General features: G+C 40.3%; 1 long non-coding RNA gene and 1 pseudogene across 1 annotated transcript in view; one reads left to right on the top strand and one right to left on the bottom strand.

Annotated features, from left to right (window-relative positions):
• Positions 1–1,743: 1,743 nt before the first annotated feature.
• LOC147369586 (heterogeneous nuclear ribonucleoproteins A2/B1 pseudogene) lies at positions 1,744–3,003 on the bottom strand (annotated as a pseudogene).
• Positions 3,004–4,733: 1,730 nt separating this feature from the next.
• LOC147369584 (uncharacterized) overlaps positions 4,734–16,639 on the top strand; it is a 41,977-nt gene continuing 30,071 nt past the window's right edge. Inside the window, exons 1-2 of the long non-coding RNA XR_015167612.1 lie at positions 4,734–4,865; positions 5,249–5,341. This is a non-coding gene — a long non-coding RNA (uncharacterized LOC147369584). The remainder of the gene's footprint in view (positions 4,866–5,248; positions 5,342–16,639) is intronic.

Genomic DNA, 16,639 nt, shown 5'->3' with positions numbered 1-16,639 from the left:
AAAAATGGATCCCATCAGCTAGAGCTAAAAAATTCCTCAACTGTCAACTGGAATGAGCAGAAGGAAAGCATATAGATAGTACCCACAGGGGCAGGGGAAATAAAAAAGATAATAAAGCTTTTTTTTTTTTTTTTTACAGTGTATAAAGAATGGCACTTTATTAGGGAGAGGCAATAATGTCCACAATGCTTTTCTCATTTATCTATCACTATTGAAAGGAACCTCAGATATGCAGATGACATCACCCTTATGGCAGAAAGTGAAGAACTAAAGAGCCTCTTGATGAAAGTGAAAGAGGAGAGTGAAAAAGCTGGCTTAAAGCTCAACATTCAGAAAACTAAGATCATGGCATCTGGTCCCATCACTTCATGGCACATAGATGGGGAAACAATGGAAACAGTGAGAGACTTCATTTTGGGGGGTTCCAAAATCACTGCAGATTGTGATTGCAGCCATGAAATTAAAAGACGCTTGCTCCTTGGAAGAAAAGCTATGACCAACCTACACAGCATATTAAAAAGCAGAGGCATTACTTTGCCAACAAAAGTCCATCTAGTATGGATATGAGAGTTGGACTATAAAGAAAGCTGAGCGCTGAAGAATTGATGCTTTTGAACTGTGGTGTTGGAGAAGACTCTTTAGAGTCCCTTGGATATCCTTGCAGTCTTGAGAGTCCCTTGGACTGCAAGGATATCCAACCAGTTCATCTTACAGGAAATCAGTCCTGAATATTCACTGGAAGGACTGAAGCTGAAGTGGAAACTCCAATACTTTGGGTACCTGATGTGAAGAACTGACTCATTGGAAAAAACCCTGAAGCTGGGAAAGTTTGAAGGCAGGAGGAGAAGGGAATGACAGAAGATGAGATGGTTGGATGGCATCATGGACTCAATGGACATGAGTTTAAGTAAGCTCCGGGAGTTGGTAATGGACAGGGAAGACTGGTGTGCTGCAATCCATGGGGTTACAAAGAGTCAGACATGACTGAATAACTGAACTGAACTGAAAGGGAAATGGGAATATGCATTGCTTTGTGAAATTGCTTTATAAATCGAGGGGATGACAATCTTTTAGACAACTTAATATTCATATAACAAGATTCACATTCTATGTGTAAACATTACACCAAGTATTTGAATATGACTATTTATTTTAATAAAGTTTATATTTAAAATAGATTTTTAATCTGTCTACTCACAAAACCTAATTCAAAACATGATACATTTATCTTTCTAGCTGATTTGATGTTCAGTTCAGTTCAATTGCTCAGTCGTGTCCAACTCTTTGCAACCACATGAATTGCAGCATGCCAGGCTGACATTTCCAGTCCTGTGGCCACTGCTGAGTATTCCAAATTTGCTGGCATATTGAGTGCAGCATTTTCACAGCATCATCATTCAGGATTTGAAACAGCTCAACCAAAATTCTATCACCTCCACTAGCTTTGTTCGTAGTGATGCTTTCTAAGGCCCACTTGACTTCACATTCCAGGATGTCTGGCTCTAGGTGAGTGATTATCCTCACTTTGTAATTGTTTTATATTAAGAATATGTCCCAAATGAAGTCTATTATTTTTATCAGAAAGCATGTCCCTTTATTCTTAGAGTGCTTTTTAAAATCAAGGCACCAACAAGAACTACTTTCAGATGGTACAGAATTTCTTATTTCTTGAGGATTCTGGTTGGCCATTTCTTTATTAGTTACCTGCAGTGAGACCTCTTCCTGTGGCAAACAGGAAGAAGCTCAATATTGGCTTCTACTTCCATAACTCCCACTTCTTCTGAAGACTTCTGGACCAGAGTCTCTTCCATCGTATGGTTCCCCATGTTCCTGCTACCACCAAAGTTTCCACTCTTCACTGGATCATAGTTAGAAGGCTACTGGTTATAATTTCCAAAATCATAATTTTCATAACTTCCATAATTTCCTCCTCCATAGTTGTCATCACCACCTCTGTAGCCCTCACCCTGGTTGCCATATCCAGGTCTTTCACCACCATATCCTCCTTTTCCTCCATAACCAGGGCTATCTCCAAAACTGCCACCTCCAGGTCCTCCTCCATACCCATTATCCATCCCCAAATCCACCACGACTTCCATATCCACCAGACCCTCCTCTAAAGTTACTTCTAGGCTCTAGTCCAAAATTTTCACACACCCCCCCACCACCACCATGAGAATCTGAAACCAAAGTCACCTTCTTTCCCATTTCTAGAACTTTGTACTTCCTACATTTCTTGTCTAGACAAAACCTTTCTAACTACTGCATTATGACCAAGATAGCATGTTATTTCTGCAACACAATCTTATCCACAGGATCATGGTTATCAAAAGTAACAAATTCAAACCCTCTTTTCTTTCCAGACTGCCTATCAGTAATTATCTCAATGGTATCAATTTTTCCATGTTCCTCAAAGTAAGCTCTAAGATGATGTTCCTCAGCATCTTCTTTATTCCACCAACAAACAGCTTCTTCACAGTTACATATGCGTGGGTGTGTATACTAAGTTGCTTTAGTCAGTGTTCAAGTCTTTGTGACCCCATGGACTGTAGCCCGCCAGGCTCCTCTGTCCATTGGATTCTTCAACCAAGAATACTGTAGTGGGTTGCCATGCTCTCCTTCAGAGGATCTTCCCGACCCAGGGATCGAACTTGGGTCTCTCATGTCCCCTGCTTTGGCAGGGGGGTTCTATACCATGAGCACCAAGTGGGAAGCCCCATAGTTACATGAGCCCCTGGCTTTCTAGATTCCCTTCTTGCAATAGCACATTTTGGCTCAACCACTGTCCCATCAACTGAATGAGGTTCTGTGGCCATGGCAGCCTCAACCTCAGCCATGGATGAAAAAGTTACAAAATCAAACCTTTCTTATCTTTTACTTGCAGGATTCCTCATTACTACATCTGTAAGTTTTCCTCATTGCTTGTTCCTCAAACTTTCTTCTATAGTTTCAAAGCGCAAGCCACCGATAGAGTTTATGGACTAGTTCCATTTCTCTGTTCATCGCGGACTCAGACGATTTAGGCTGCATTCGCCGCCGGAGAGAGATTCCGCGGAGGAACACTAACCGGACTCATTCTGATTCCCGGGCAAGAGCTGCCGCCACTGGAGAAACAACACTGACAAAACCGCTAGGAGCACCTCAAGTGGGGTCTGGCGCTGTTGCTACTCAGTATAACATTTTTTTAAAAAGAAAAGATGCCTCCACTGGCTGGAGCTTGGAGATGGTGCCTGTCAACCAGTAGGCCCCTGGTTGTGTGCCAAATTAGATTCCTGTCAGACATACACCTTTCAGGTGAACAAATGGCAACCTACTCCAGTATTCTTGCCTGGAGAATCCCATGGAAAGAGAAGCCTGGCAGGCTACAGTCCATGAGGCCCCTAGAGTCAGACACGACTTAGCGATTAAACCACCACCACGTACAGTCTGGGCTTCTTTCCAGAGGCTACCGCCTCACTAAACTTTATCTGGGTGAGTTCAACTGTGAGCCCTTTAAGAGGCGTCTCCAAGGTTAGTGTAGCCTGTGGTCTATGGACACAAGCCCTGCTGGTTTTCAAAACTAGATGTTTTGAGGAACCGACTCTCAGGTACAGGTTTTGAAAGTTAGGGTACCGTGTGTGGGGATCAAACTCTGCTCCTCAGGGAGAAGCTCTGGGTTTTCTGTTCACTCCTGATTGTGGGTGGTTGTGCTGGGGACGGTGTTTATGGGGAGATTATGTCCCAGCCGTTCCTGTTTGATCTGACGTTGCTGTAGAGTCGTTGTGTCCACGGGGGGAGCGGGAGGGGTTATGACCCAACCTCGTCCTCCTTGAGCCGGAGCGTTTTTCTTCTCCTCCTCGGGGACAGGAGAGCTCCAGGTTCTCGGCCCTTGGACTCAGAAACTTACACTAGAAGTGCCTTGGTTCTCAGGGTCACAGGCCCGGGCTGGATTACCCCAGTGGCTCTTCTGTGTCTCCAGGTTGTAGGTGGCAGGTTGTCAGACTTCTCTGGCTTCATTCGTAATGTGTGTGTGTGCTTGGTGGCTAAGTCATGCCAGACTCTCTAGCCTGCTAGCCGCCTCTGTCCATACTATTTTTCAGGCGAGAATACTAGAGTGGGTTTTCATTTCCTACCTCAGGGGATCTTCCCCACCCAGGGATTGACCCCGTCTCCTGCATTGGAGGTGGATCCTTTACCACTGAGCCACCTGGAAATCCCTCATTCTTAACACTGGAACCAATTCTGATAATGTCTCCTCTTGAATACAGCTCTATCCTGTTGGTTCTGTTTTCTCTGGAGAGCCCTGACTAACACACTGCCATGATCAAGTAAGGCAAATCTAGTGAACTGAGACAATGTTCATTATTTCAGGGTTATGTAGGTAAAATATCCAAAGGGTTTGGCTGGTTTCTCTGCTTTGAGTCTCAAAAGGCCAGAAGCAGGTGTCAGCAGGCTATGTTCCCTCTTGGAAACTCTATGGGGAGAATCTGTTTCCAAGCTCCTTTGTGCTGTGGAGAGAATTCATTTCCTCACAGCTGCAGATGGAGAAGGAAATGGTGACCCACTCCAGTAGTCCTGCCTGGAAAATTCCATGGACAGAGGAGCCTGGCGGGTTACAGTCCATGGGGGCATCACATAAAAGTCAGGCATGACAGAGCACACACGTGCACGCACATCTGCAGGACTAGGTTCTGTGTCTTTGATGGCTGTCAGCTGGGGCCGCCCTTATCCCTAGAACTCATTCACCAATACCTGCCCAGAACCTGCTGTATCTCAGAACCAGCCATGGCATCAAAGCTTCCTCCTCACATCTCTGTCTCTTCTGGTCTTCAGGGCTCCTGTAATCACATTGGGCCCATCTGATAATACAGAAGTGTCTCCCTATGGTAAGGCCAATTGATTAGTAGCCTCAATTCCATTGCAAAGTCCCTTTTGCCATGTTAGGAGCAAAAGCCACAGAGACCAAAATCCTACCTACCAGATTAGGATGGGTTTGGATGGGTTTAACTGCCTCCAGCAATGTAAGAATTTCCATTTCCTCATTCTCCTCAAACAGGTCATTTTAGTCAAACAATGAGGACGGCAAACAAACTTTACATATAATAGGTGAAAAGCCATCTCAGTGTTGCTTGTGTTTCATAGATTATTAATAAAGTGGGATTTCAGGCATTTTTGATGCCCTTTTCCAGTCAATATGTGAAAATCCAGACAGCGGGGCTGGGGACTGTGCACTGGGAGTGTAAATTGTGGTGATTTCTCTGCCTGGCAGCTGGGCGTGGAGAAGGAGCAGCTTGGAATGGCAGCGGACAGCCAGAACAGATGGACAGCAGCTGAATCAATCAAGAAGCGATTGCAGTCTATGGTAAGTTCACCAGGACTGCTTTCGCCAAGTGCTGGCATGTGTTTTGATACAAAAACCCACAAAGCCCTGTCTTTGTTTTAGCGTCTTGTGCCAAATGTGCCATAACATACATCACAGACTATTTATTTCTCACTTAAAAAAAACTGATGCCAGGTTCAGGTTGCTTTCAAAACAAAGGATGTGAGGAACAGAAAATTAAACTGCAGGATGACTGCTGAAGGAAGAAAGACAAATGCATTAAGGAGGCAAAGCACAGCCGGGCTTTTGATGGTTTGACATAAACTTTGTAAGATAAATACAAGCATTTTATACAAATGTCTTGCATTTTATACAGGGTCCTGAATTCTATACAGAGAGCTGATTTTATGAAAAAAGTCCTGCATTTTATACAGAGAGCTGATTACATAAAAAAAAAATTGATAGCATCTTGGTACTCCTTTCATAGAGACTGGGAAACTATACATAGATTTGGATTTTACCTAAACATGTAGTTAGGGAAGCATTTGGTGCAAATGACATGGATTAGGTAACACAAAGGCTATAAGGTCAAAGCCTTTCCTTTGGCATTGCTTTTATCAGCAAAGTGAGTAGAAAATTAGGTCAGGGAGGTTATTTTTTAAAGGGCTGTCTTTTTTAAAAATAAATAATATTCCTTTATTTATTTTTGGCTGTGTTGGGTCTTCATTGCTACTTGGGCTTTTCCCTAGTTGCGATAAGTGGGGTCTAGTCTTTGTTGCAGTGCTTGCCTTCTCGTTGTAGTGGCTTCTCTTGTGGAACATGAGCTCTAGGGCATGTGGGCTTCAGTAGTTGTGGCAGCTGGGCTCAATAGTTGCGGTTAGTTGTGGTGCACAGGTTTAGTTGTTCTGCAGCATGTGGGATCTTCCTGGACCAGGGATTGAACCCGTGTCTTCTGCATTGGCAGGCAGATCCTTTACCAATGAGCCACCCAGGGAGCCCTGGACGTTATTTTAACTCTGCTGATACATTGTCTGAAATATCAGACCAAGGTTCCTAGTATGGCAACTCTATATGTAGACTTTGCCTTTTGGCAATCCAGTTTGCTGTGCTATAGCAATATTATAGTAATGTAGTAGTACCTGTACTATTACTGTAACTAATTTGTGCACAGCCAATATTCATTTGATGCATTAATTTGACTTTAAGTTCAATTCAGTTGCTCAGTTGTGTCTGACTCTGAGACCCCATGGGCTACAACATGCCAGGCTTCCTGTCCTGAATATTCATTGGAAGGACTAATGCTGAAGCTGAAACTCTAATACTTTGGCCACCTGATGCAAAGAACTGACTTCTTGGAAAATACCCTGATGCTGGGAAAGACTGAAGGCAGGAGGAGAAGGGGATGACAGATGATGAGATGGTTGGAATTTGGCTTTACTTAGAAGAATAACAGAAATATGTCTGCAATCATGTTAATATTGTGGTACTGACTGGAAGAGGGCTTTCAAAAGGCAGATCATGTTCTGTTTCCAGAATTGAGTGTTATACATGTATGTTCAGTTTGTGAACTTGTGCACTTATGATATATGCACTTTCCTGAATTCAGCCTATAATTAAATAAAGCATATTAAAAAAAGAAGGGTACATGGCAAGGGTGGAAGATTAAATTTGGTCCCATTTTTAAGCTGTGGAAAAATCTTCAAAATTACAGGTGGCTATAGAAAGTAGTTCTATCAATTCCAGAGATTGCAAACTTGTGGTATGTATGCCTTATTCTAACCCACCAATGTTTTTGGCCCATGGATTTAAACAAAGATTAATTGTGAACCATTACAAATTGAGGGAATTTACATCAAAATCCAGATTGTAGGCTTCCTTTGAAAAGTTAGCAGGTCTTATACCACTGGGCTTACTTTGTCACATAGCAACAATCTGGGGGAACAATCTGCCTCCTGTACACAAGACCTGTGCTTTCTACTTTGTCACAGCCTTCACCATGTCCCATGGTCCTTCTGACTAAATGTGTGACCTGTATTGCCTGCCAGTCTGTCTGGTTGAATGTGCAATTACTGATATTCTGATAGAAAATTATAGTGAAGCACACAGACCCAGATACCTGGTAGCTTTTTGATGTGAAACGAGGTTTGGTTTACAAAGAACACAGTGTTCAGTTCAGTTCAGTCACTCCGTTGTGCCTGACTCTTTGTGACCCTATGGACTACAGCACACTAGGCTACCCTATCCATCACCAACTCCCGGGACTTGCTCAAACTCATGTCCATCCAGTTGGTGATGCCATCCAACCATCTCATCCTCTGTTGTCCCCTTCTCCTCCTGTCTTCAATCTTTCCCAGCATCAGGGTCTTTTCTAATGAGTCAGTTCTCGTCAGGTGGCCAAAGTGTTGAAGCTTCAGCATCAGTCCTTCCAATGAGTATTTAGGACTGATTTCCTTCAGGATGGACTGGTTGGATCTCCTTGCAGTCCAAGGGACTCTCAAGAGTCTTCTCCAACACCACAGTTCAAAAGCATCAATTCTTCAGCACTCAGCTTTCTTTATAGTCCAACTCTCACATCCATACGTGACTACTGGAAAAACCACAGCTTTGACTAGATGGACCTTTGTTGGCAAAGTAATGTCTCTGGTTTTTAATATGCTGTGTAGGTTGGTCATAGCTTTTCTTCCAAGGAGCAAGCATCTTTTAATTTCATGGCTGCAGTCACTATCTGCAGTCATTTTGGAGCCCCCCAAAATAGTCTGTCACTGTTTCCATTTTTTCCATCTATTTGCCATGAAGTGATGGGACTGGATGCCATGATCTCAGTTTTCTGAATGTTGAGTTTTAAGGCACCTTTTTCACTCTCCTTTTTGACTTTCATCAAGAGGCTCTTTAGTTCTTCTTCACTTTCTGCCATAAGGGTGATGTCATCTGCATATCTGAGGTAATTGATATTTCTCCCGGCAATCTTGATTCCACCTTGTGCTTCATTCAGCCCAGCGTTTCTCATGAGGTACTCTGAATATAAGTTAAATAAGCAGGGTGACATTATACAGCCTTGACGTACTCCTTTTCCTATTTGGAACCAGTCTGTTGTTTTATGTCCAGTTCTAAATGTTGCTTCTTGACCTGCATACAGATTTCTCAGGAGGCAGGTCAGGTGGTCTGGTATTCCTATCTCTTGAAGAATTTTCCACAGTAAAGTATGGATTTGGTCATTATATGGTTAACCACGTCCAGGAAGCTAGTCTGAGTGGAGAACCTGAGTCTGTCAATTGATCTATCCCATTTGGGGTTTTTAGATATAGACAAAATCTTCATCAGAGCCCACCATCCATATGTTCTGAAGACCACTACGTATTGCTTTGGAACCAAAGTTAGAGGGATGAATTCCAAATGAACCCAATGCATATGTTTGGAACAACCATTAAAAAATTAGCTTTTCAGGTTGCAGCTGTGGTCCTTTTATTAACCACATCTCCAATCCCTGGGATATAAGCCTCACTTAAAAATGAAGTGAGGCAAGACTTGGAATTGCTGTGGTTTGTGCTGGAGTGGTCTGAGTGGCCTGCCCACATAATCACATCAGAAGAGGTGAACTAAATCAGGATGACTGTGGAAAGAGAGCCTCAGTGGAATAAGCCATGGCCCTCAGCCTCCTTTATTGGAATCAGGGAACTGAGGGATGAAACCTAAAAACATAGATCCTTCTTGTGGACAATGCTAGAAAGACAATTACAACTCCAGGGTATGAGGATGACAACTCATGTGCTGATCATCCATGTTCTTCCAACAACTGTTACCTAGTGGATGAACATGTATGAACAGGTTCCAGTCTGAACAGATCCCAGTCGCCGTCTCCTTTACAAAGAGAGTGAATGTTAGAAATGAGCAAATGCCTGAAGATGTGACTGGGAAAGCTCTCAAGTCCTGTAAGTTTCAGTATCTGTCTTTGTTCTCAAGCTGTAGAGCTGCTGACATTTTCAAAAGGCTGTGCACATAGCATTGGTGTTCCTGTCCTATCTTGGTTTTAAAATACTGTGGATTTTATAGATTTTTTTTTTAATGTGGGCTTTGCTAAATTTTTAGTTCTAAGATGGTCCTTCTCTAAATGGTTCTATGGTTTGGAAAATGGGGGTAGAATCTGGAATTCCATCTTGTCATTTATGCCTGTTGTCTGTGAGCCCCAGTGAGGGGGACAAAAAAGAGGTGCTTCATCAAAATAAAATGCTTATATGTCTGGAGAGGTTTAATAGTGAAGCACTGACATTGACATTCTTCAGGTAATTTAGGCACCAGTACACAAAGAATCAAGTTACTTGCCCATGTCACAGGACCAGTTAGCAGCAGGAATGACACTAGAACCCCAAATGTTTAGTTAAATCAGGCTACTTTTTGCCAAGTAAAGTTGAGAAGTAAAACAACAATATAAATAATTTCATTCAAGGATCATCTGGAGTGTGTCAACAAGATGACAAATATTTCTACAGAAAGTGAGGATTTATATCTATCAAAATACATATGTTCCCAAATATTTCCATCTTTGGTGTCAAATATATCACAGCAATTGCTTCTGTTCTTTCTTTCTTTATTTATGTCGGGTTTATATGTCTATTCTTTGCGTTAATCCAGCACCGAAAGTATCCTACTTCCACCACCTATAATCGTACTTCTTACCCTGTATTAAAATGGCCTGTTTACTTGTCTGTGTCCATACTAGATAGTAAGCACAGAGGGTCCACAGAGCAAGGGATGTGCAGAACTTGTCACAAAAAAACAATTGTCAGGTTGTCAGAAATATTGCAAGTTGTTTCACAACAAGCTATCAACTTGAAATCCTCCATGGGGGAAGTATTTATACCACACAAATTGGCACATGGTATAAATCAGAGCTCCTTCTACCTCACCAGAGCCAGTTTTCAACATTTTCCAGCATCCCTGTGGTCAGAGACCTTATTTGTTTGACTCATCACGGTATCCTTAGTTGTGCCTTTTCGTAGTAGGTGCTCAGTAAATATTTGTTAAAGGAGTGAATGATACTTGAATAAAAGGTACATGAATGAAGGTGTCTGTTGGTTTCTTTCCAGTCCTGATTTCCAATAATTCTAGCACAGGCATTGTACTGGACTGTCTAAGCAGAGATTCTATTAATAGTTTCTAGCAGACATGGGAAATCCTTGGTCCTTGGAAACAAGTGAACCTGGATTTGACTCCCAGTTCTGTTATGAATTGGGAGTTCTGCTATGAATTGTAGGCATGTTATCTTTCTTCTTGAAGCCTCTGGGAATGTTTTTCCTCTTCTGTAAAAAAAATTCATTAATACAACTTGTGGTGCTATCATGAGGGTTAAAGATAATGGTATATAAGGCACCAGTGCACAGACTCATAGCGTCTGTACAAAGCCACCCTCTTGGAGTCATATCTCCAAGGTACATTTTCCTGCAGGCCTCAGACATTTCCCATGACACATTCAGTTTTAATATATTCAAAGCACCTAATTATGTGTTTGCTTATTTATTATTTGAAACTTTCTTTCTTGACAAAAGAGACAGACCAGGGACCTTACCTGTCTGCTTTGCTGCTCTATCTCCAGTCCCTTGAATGGTGCCTGTTACACATAGTAACTCTTGATAAATACTCTTTGAATAAGTAAATGAACAAACAATGAATAAATTATATTCTTATTTATTAGGAAGTAGTCTATAGCATTGCTCAGAAACTGTGTACCGCAGACCAAATACAGCCTGCCATCTATTTTTGAAAATAAAATTTTACTGGAACATAGTCATATCCATTCATTTATGACTTGCTCTGGTGACTTTTACATGACAGCAACAAATTTGAGTAATTGCAACAATGATCATAGGGCCTATAAAGCTGAAAGCATTTACTACCTGGACTTTTATAGTAAAAGAAAAAAATAATTTTACTGACCTCTGATCTATAAGATCATCTTGGAAAGGCACTAGTTTAAAGTTCAGAAAACTGAGGAATTTTCTCAGCATCGCTAAATAAATTGGTGGTGATAGGGAAGAGGAAACAGGTCTCAGCGCACTGAAGTGTATTATCCTAAGACCTGGGAGTTTGAGGGAGACACCAACCATCCCCCTCCTCTAGGCAAAACATCTCAACTCCCAAATAGATGAATGGCTGTATTATTTTAACCTATCTCAGTGCTAATCTCCTGATCTCTTTTCTCTGAGTTTGGATGATTATATTTTTCCATAGTTTTTTTTTTTTTTTTTTTTAATACTGGTATCAAAGGAACATTTGGGGTGCTTTCAAAGGGGAGGGTGAAGTTTGAGATGGCAATAGCACTGCAAAAACATGCCTGGCCGAGCTCCAAATTCTCATCATGACAGCAGTATGTAATTACTGCACTAAACTTTGAGAAACCTGATATTATGCAAATAAATTCCAGCTGCATTTTATGATGGCACATGCAATTTTTATAAAAAATTTTTTAAATCCTTTTTAATATGGAAAAATCCTCTTACAGTATTTGGAATTAACCAAAGATACAGTGTAATAGAGTATAATAGCTTAATTCAGTACAAATGTTGTAGTACATTGAAATGCTCCTTTAGATAAAGACTTCTTTTTGGTGTATGTTAACATGTGGCAATATTTGCTGCTGTTAACATGTGGCACTATTTGCTGCTATTCACTGTTTGGAGGTAGTAAGAGGGCTGTAGAATTTACTGTGGTCCTGGGGTGATGGTGGTAGTGGTGAGGGTTTCGTTTTTCATGGCAGCAATATGTAACTTGAGAGCTAAGAAATGAGAAGGAGTTAGGTAGGCAAAGAAAGGCAGAACTGTGTTTAAGGCAGTAGAGAAAGTCTTCACTAAGGCTGGAGCACAGGGAGCAACAGGGAGAGAGACCTGGGAAGATGCTGGGAGGTGGTGAGAATTATTGTCTATCAAGTACTTTTTAAGTGCCAGGCACTGTTGTAAGTACTGTACATGTATTATCTCATTTAACTCACACAACAAACATGTGAAAGAGGTGCTATTATTATCCTTATACATGAGAAAATGGTGAACAAAACAAAGCAAAACCTTGCCCAGTGTCATTTAGTTAGCAAGTGGCAGAGCTTGAATTTAAACCCAGGAATGAGGCTCAAGAATTAACATTCTTAACCAGTGGGTAACGCTGAAGTTAACTGTCAAGATCCTTGAGTGCTTCTTTGCACTTTGCACTTCTCCAAAGTATCTATTAGGTTGGTACAAAAGTAATTGAGGTTTCGGACCATGAGTTTTTAAATCATTTTAACTAAGCTCAAATGCATCTTTATTAATCAAAATAGGAACCATTACAATTAACACATTTTTGCCAATGAGAAGTAAGTTTGTTTATTCCTGTAGCGTAAAAATCTGTGTTTCAGAATTTGACAAACTCTTGGAAAGCATTTTCTGCATCCTGCTGGTTGCGGAAGTGTTTTCCCTGCAAAAAGTTGTCAAGATGCTTGAAGAAGTGGTAGTTGGTTGGTGAGAGATCAGGTGAATATGACTGGTAAGGCAAAACTTCATAGCCCAATTCATTCAACTTTTTGAGGCATTGGTTGTATAACATGTGGTCGAGCATTACTGTGGAGAAGAATTGGGCTCTTTCTGTTGGCCAGTGCGGGCTGCAGGCATTGCAGTTTTTGGTGCATTTCATTGATTTGCTGAGCATACTTCTCATATGTAACAGTTTCTCCCAGATTCAGAAAGTTGTAGTGGATCAGATGGGCAGCAGACCACCAGTGACCATGACCTTTTTTGGTGCAAGTTTGACTTTGGGAAGTACTTTGGAGCTTCTTGTAGATCCAGCCACTGAGCTGGCCATCACAGGTTGTCATATAAAATCCACTTTTTGTCACACATCACAATCTGATTGAGAAAAGGTTCATTGTTGTTGTGTAGAATAAGAGAAGATGACATTTCAAAAGGACAGTTTTGTTTTGTTTTTTTTAATCTGTGGTCAGCTCATGAGACACCCACTTATTGAGCTTTTCCACTTTTCCAATTTGCTTCAAATGCTGAATGACCACAGAATGGTCGGTGTTGAGTTCTTTGGCAGCTTCTCGTGTAGTTGTAGGAGGATAGCCTTGATGATGACTCTCAACTGGTCGTTAACTTCTGATGGCCAGCCACTATGTTCTTATTCAAGGTGCTCATCTCCTCTGCAAAACTTCTTGAACCACAACTGCACTGTACGTTCATTAGCATTTCCTGGGCCAGATGCATTGCTGATGTTACGAGTTGTCTCTGCTGCTTTATGACCCACTTTGAAATTGAATAAGAAAATTGCTGTATGACTCTGAGAGCTCAAACTGGTGATCTGTATAACCTAGAAGGGTGGGATGGAGCAGGAGGTGGGAGGGAGGTTCAAGAGGGAGGGGTTATATGTATACCTATGGCTGATTCATGTTGATATATAGCAGAAACCAGCACAATATTGTAAAGCAATTATCCCTCAATTTAACAATTTAAAAAAATTAAAAAAAAGAAAATGGCTTGAATTTCTATAGTCTAAAATTGATATAAAATAAACAACAAGTGATGTCATCAGCAAAAAAAAAAAGTGAGAAATGCACATTAAAATGATGTGTGAAAGTGAAAATTGCTTAATTGTGTCTGATTCTTTATGACCCTATGGTTTATATGGCCCATGGAATTCTCCAGGCCAGAATACTGGAGTGGGTAGCCTTTTCCTTCTCCAGGAGATCTTCCCAATCCAGAGATTGAACCCAAGTCTTCCACATTGCAGACAGATTCTTTACCAGCTGAGGCACCAGGGAAGCCCAAGAATACTGAAGTAGGTAGCTTATCCCATCTCCAGAAGATCTTCCCAACCCAGGAACTGAACCAGGGTCTCCTGCATTGTAGTCAGATTCTTTACCAACTGGGAAGCCCATCAGGGAAGCCCAAAATGATGTGTAGCATAACCACATTTAAGAATGTGTTAATATTCTGATATCAAATGGAAAATTTCAACAATACAAAAGCTGCATTTACTTTTGTACCATCCTAATACCATTAGAATAATAAGTAAATAGAACAGTGTTACTGGATATAAGCTCAATATACATAATCAGTTGTATTTCTATTGAGCAGCAGCAAGCAAACAGAAGATAAAAGTAAACAAAAATACTGTTATTGAGTGCACTGGAGCTGCCTTCTGTAGTCTGTGGGGAATAGCAGAGTAGCTAAGAAAAATCCTGTTGAGGTACATCAGGCCTTCACTGAGTCCACTGCTACTCTTCTTCAAAGACTGGCAGCAGGACAGAGGTAGAGAAAGATTCTGAGGCTTGTAGAAAGTTAAAATTATGACTAAAAAGTAAAAAATCTCATGAGTGACCCCAAAAGCTGGCATCCAGACTATAAAGCAAAGTAAGATTCCCTATGGTTCAGAAAAATGGTGGCTCATCTTTAAAGTATAAAGAAACCTTTGGTATCTGCCAAGGATCTGATCTTAAGCCTTGCTGTATGGAAACTTTTCATCCCTTCCATAAAACTTTTGAATAAATGGTGAGCTGAACTAATTAAAGTGGCAACAGGCTAGACTCAGTTCACCTACAGGTCAGTTTCCTCAATCCCCCTTATTGTCAGTGTCTCAGAAATGATATGGCCTTTTCTCGGAATTACTAGTATTTATTTTTGTATCTACTATATTTTAACATAAAAATTTTGACACACATAGTGGAACAATAAAATATAATTCATAATCAAAAGGGAAAAAAGACAATAGAATCATGCTCAGAAATAGATACTTTCTTGGTATTTTCAAGTGGGGCTTTAACTGATACATATGTTAAAGGATAAAATGATTAAAAAAGGAGGACTAAATAGTTATACCCAGTATTCATGAATTAGATGACAAATTATTATAAAGATGTGCTTTATAATTGTTTATAGATTCAGTAACAAATCAAAATACCAGCAGGTTTTTGTTAAAACTTTCCAGTCTGATTTTGAAATTTGTATAGAAATTCAAGAGACTAAAAATATCTAAGACACTTTTAAAGAAAAAGACAGCTGGGAGAACTTACTTAAATCAAGAAATCAAGACTTGTTATGTAATTATTACAATGTGATGTGGGCACCAGAATGAACTAATGATCCAATAGAATAGAATAAGGTCCAGAAAAAGACCCACATACTGTGATCATGAAATTTGTAATGACAAAATTCTCATACACTCCTAAAGATGTAATTTCATTCAACTTCTTAGTAAAACAGTTTAGCATTGTCTAGTGGAGAAGGAGATGGAAACCCACTCCAGTGTTCTTGCCTGGAGAATCCCAGGGACAGGGGAGCCTGGTGGGCTGCCATCTATGGGGTCTCACAGAGTCGGATACGACTGAAGCGACTTAGCAGCAGCAGCAGCAGCAGTGAAGCTTAAGTTATACATATTCTATAATATAGCATTTCCCACTTATAGGTTTATATTTAACGTTGCCAGATTTAGCAAATGAAACTACAGGATGCCAGCTAAATTTGTATTTTAGTTAAAGAACAAATAAATCTTTAGTATTGGTACCCTCCATACATCATTTTGAATGCACTTATAGTGAAATAAAGTTTGGTGTTTACCTGAAATTAAAATTTAGCTAGATGTCCTTCATTTTATCTGTTAATCCTAAATATACTCCTCAGAAATGTGTGCATAGACACATCAGGAAGCAGAAGAGGAATGCTCATAGCATTATTTGTAATCACCAAAATCTGGAAGCAGCCCAGTGAACATCAGTAGTAGAATGGAAAAGTAAATTGTGGTATGTTCATACAATGGAACATTCTGCAACAATGAAAAAGATGAACACTAGCTAGACTCAACAATGTAACTCAATAACTTAATGTCTAGTGAAAGAAACCGAAGACCACAATCATCCATGCTGTAATTGCATTTGTAGGCAATTCAAAGAAAGAGAGAGAGAGAAAGACATACTATACTGGTGTTTAGTAAGGTATGTTTAAGTGGTAAATTGTAAAGAGATTTTCATGAAAGCCAAGATAGTGGTTACCTTTTCACAGAAGAAAGAGACTATTTTTGAGAAGGGCCTGAAGTGGATTTCTGTAGTTCTGGTGAAATTCTATTGTTTGAGCTGTTTGGTGGTCACTTGGGTATTTGCTTTCTGTGTTACATTTCATTTTAGGCAGATTTTTAAAAGGAGTAAGAACATAATACATTCTGTAACTAGACTTTTTTTTTTTTGTAATAAATACTTTGTAGTTCTCTTCCTTGTCTATCCTGAGATGAAATTCACAGACAGTATAACTTGTTTATACACACATTATTAACAGTAACAAAAAGTTAAAATGTCTTAACTACAATATAAAGATAAATGTAATTTACTAT

Source organism: Bos grunniens, chromosome 7 (assembly GCF_055505025.1).
Source record: "Bos grunniens cultivar Pamir isolate PY7600 chromosome 7, Bosgru_T2T1.0, whole genome shotgun sequence".
NCBI classification, from domain to species: Eukaryota; Metazoa; Chordata; class Mammalia; order Artiodactyla; family Bovidae; genus Bos; species Bos grunniens.
The sequence above is the reverse complement of the archived record's forward strand: the minus strand, read 5'-3'. Positions and strand labels throughout refer to the sequence as shown.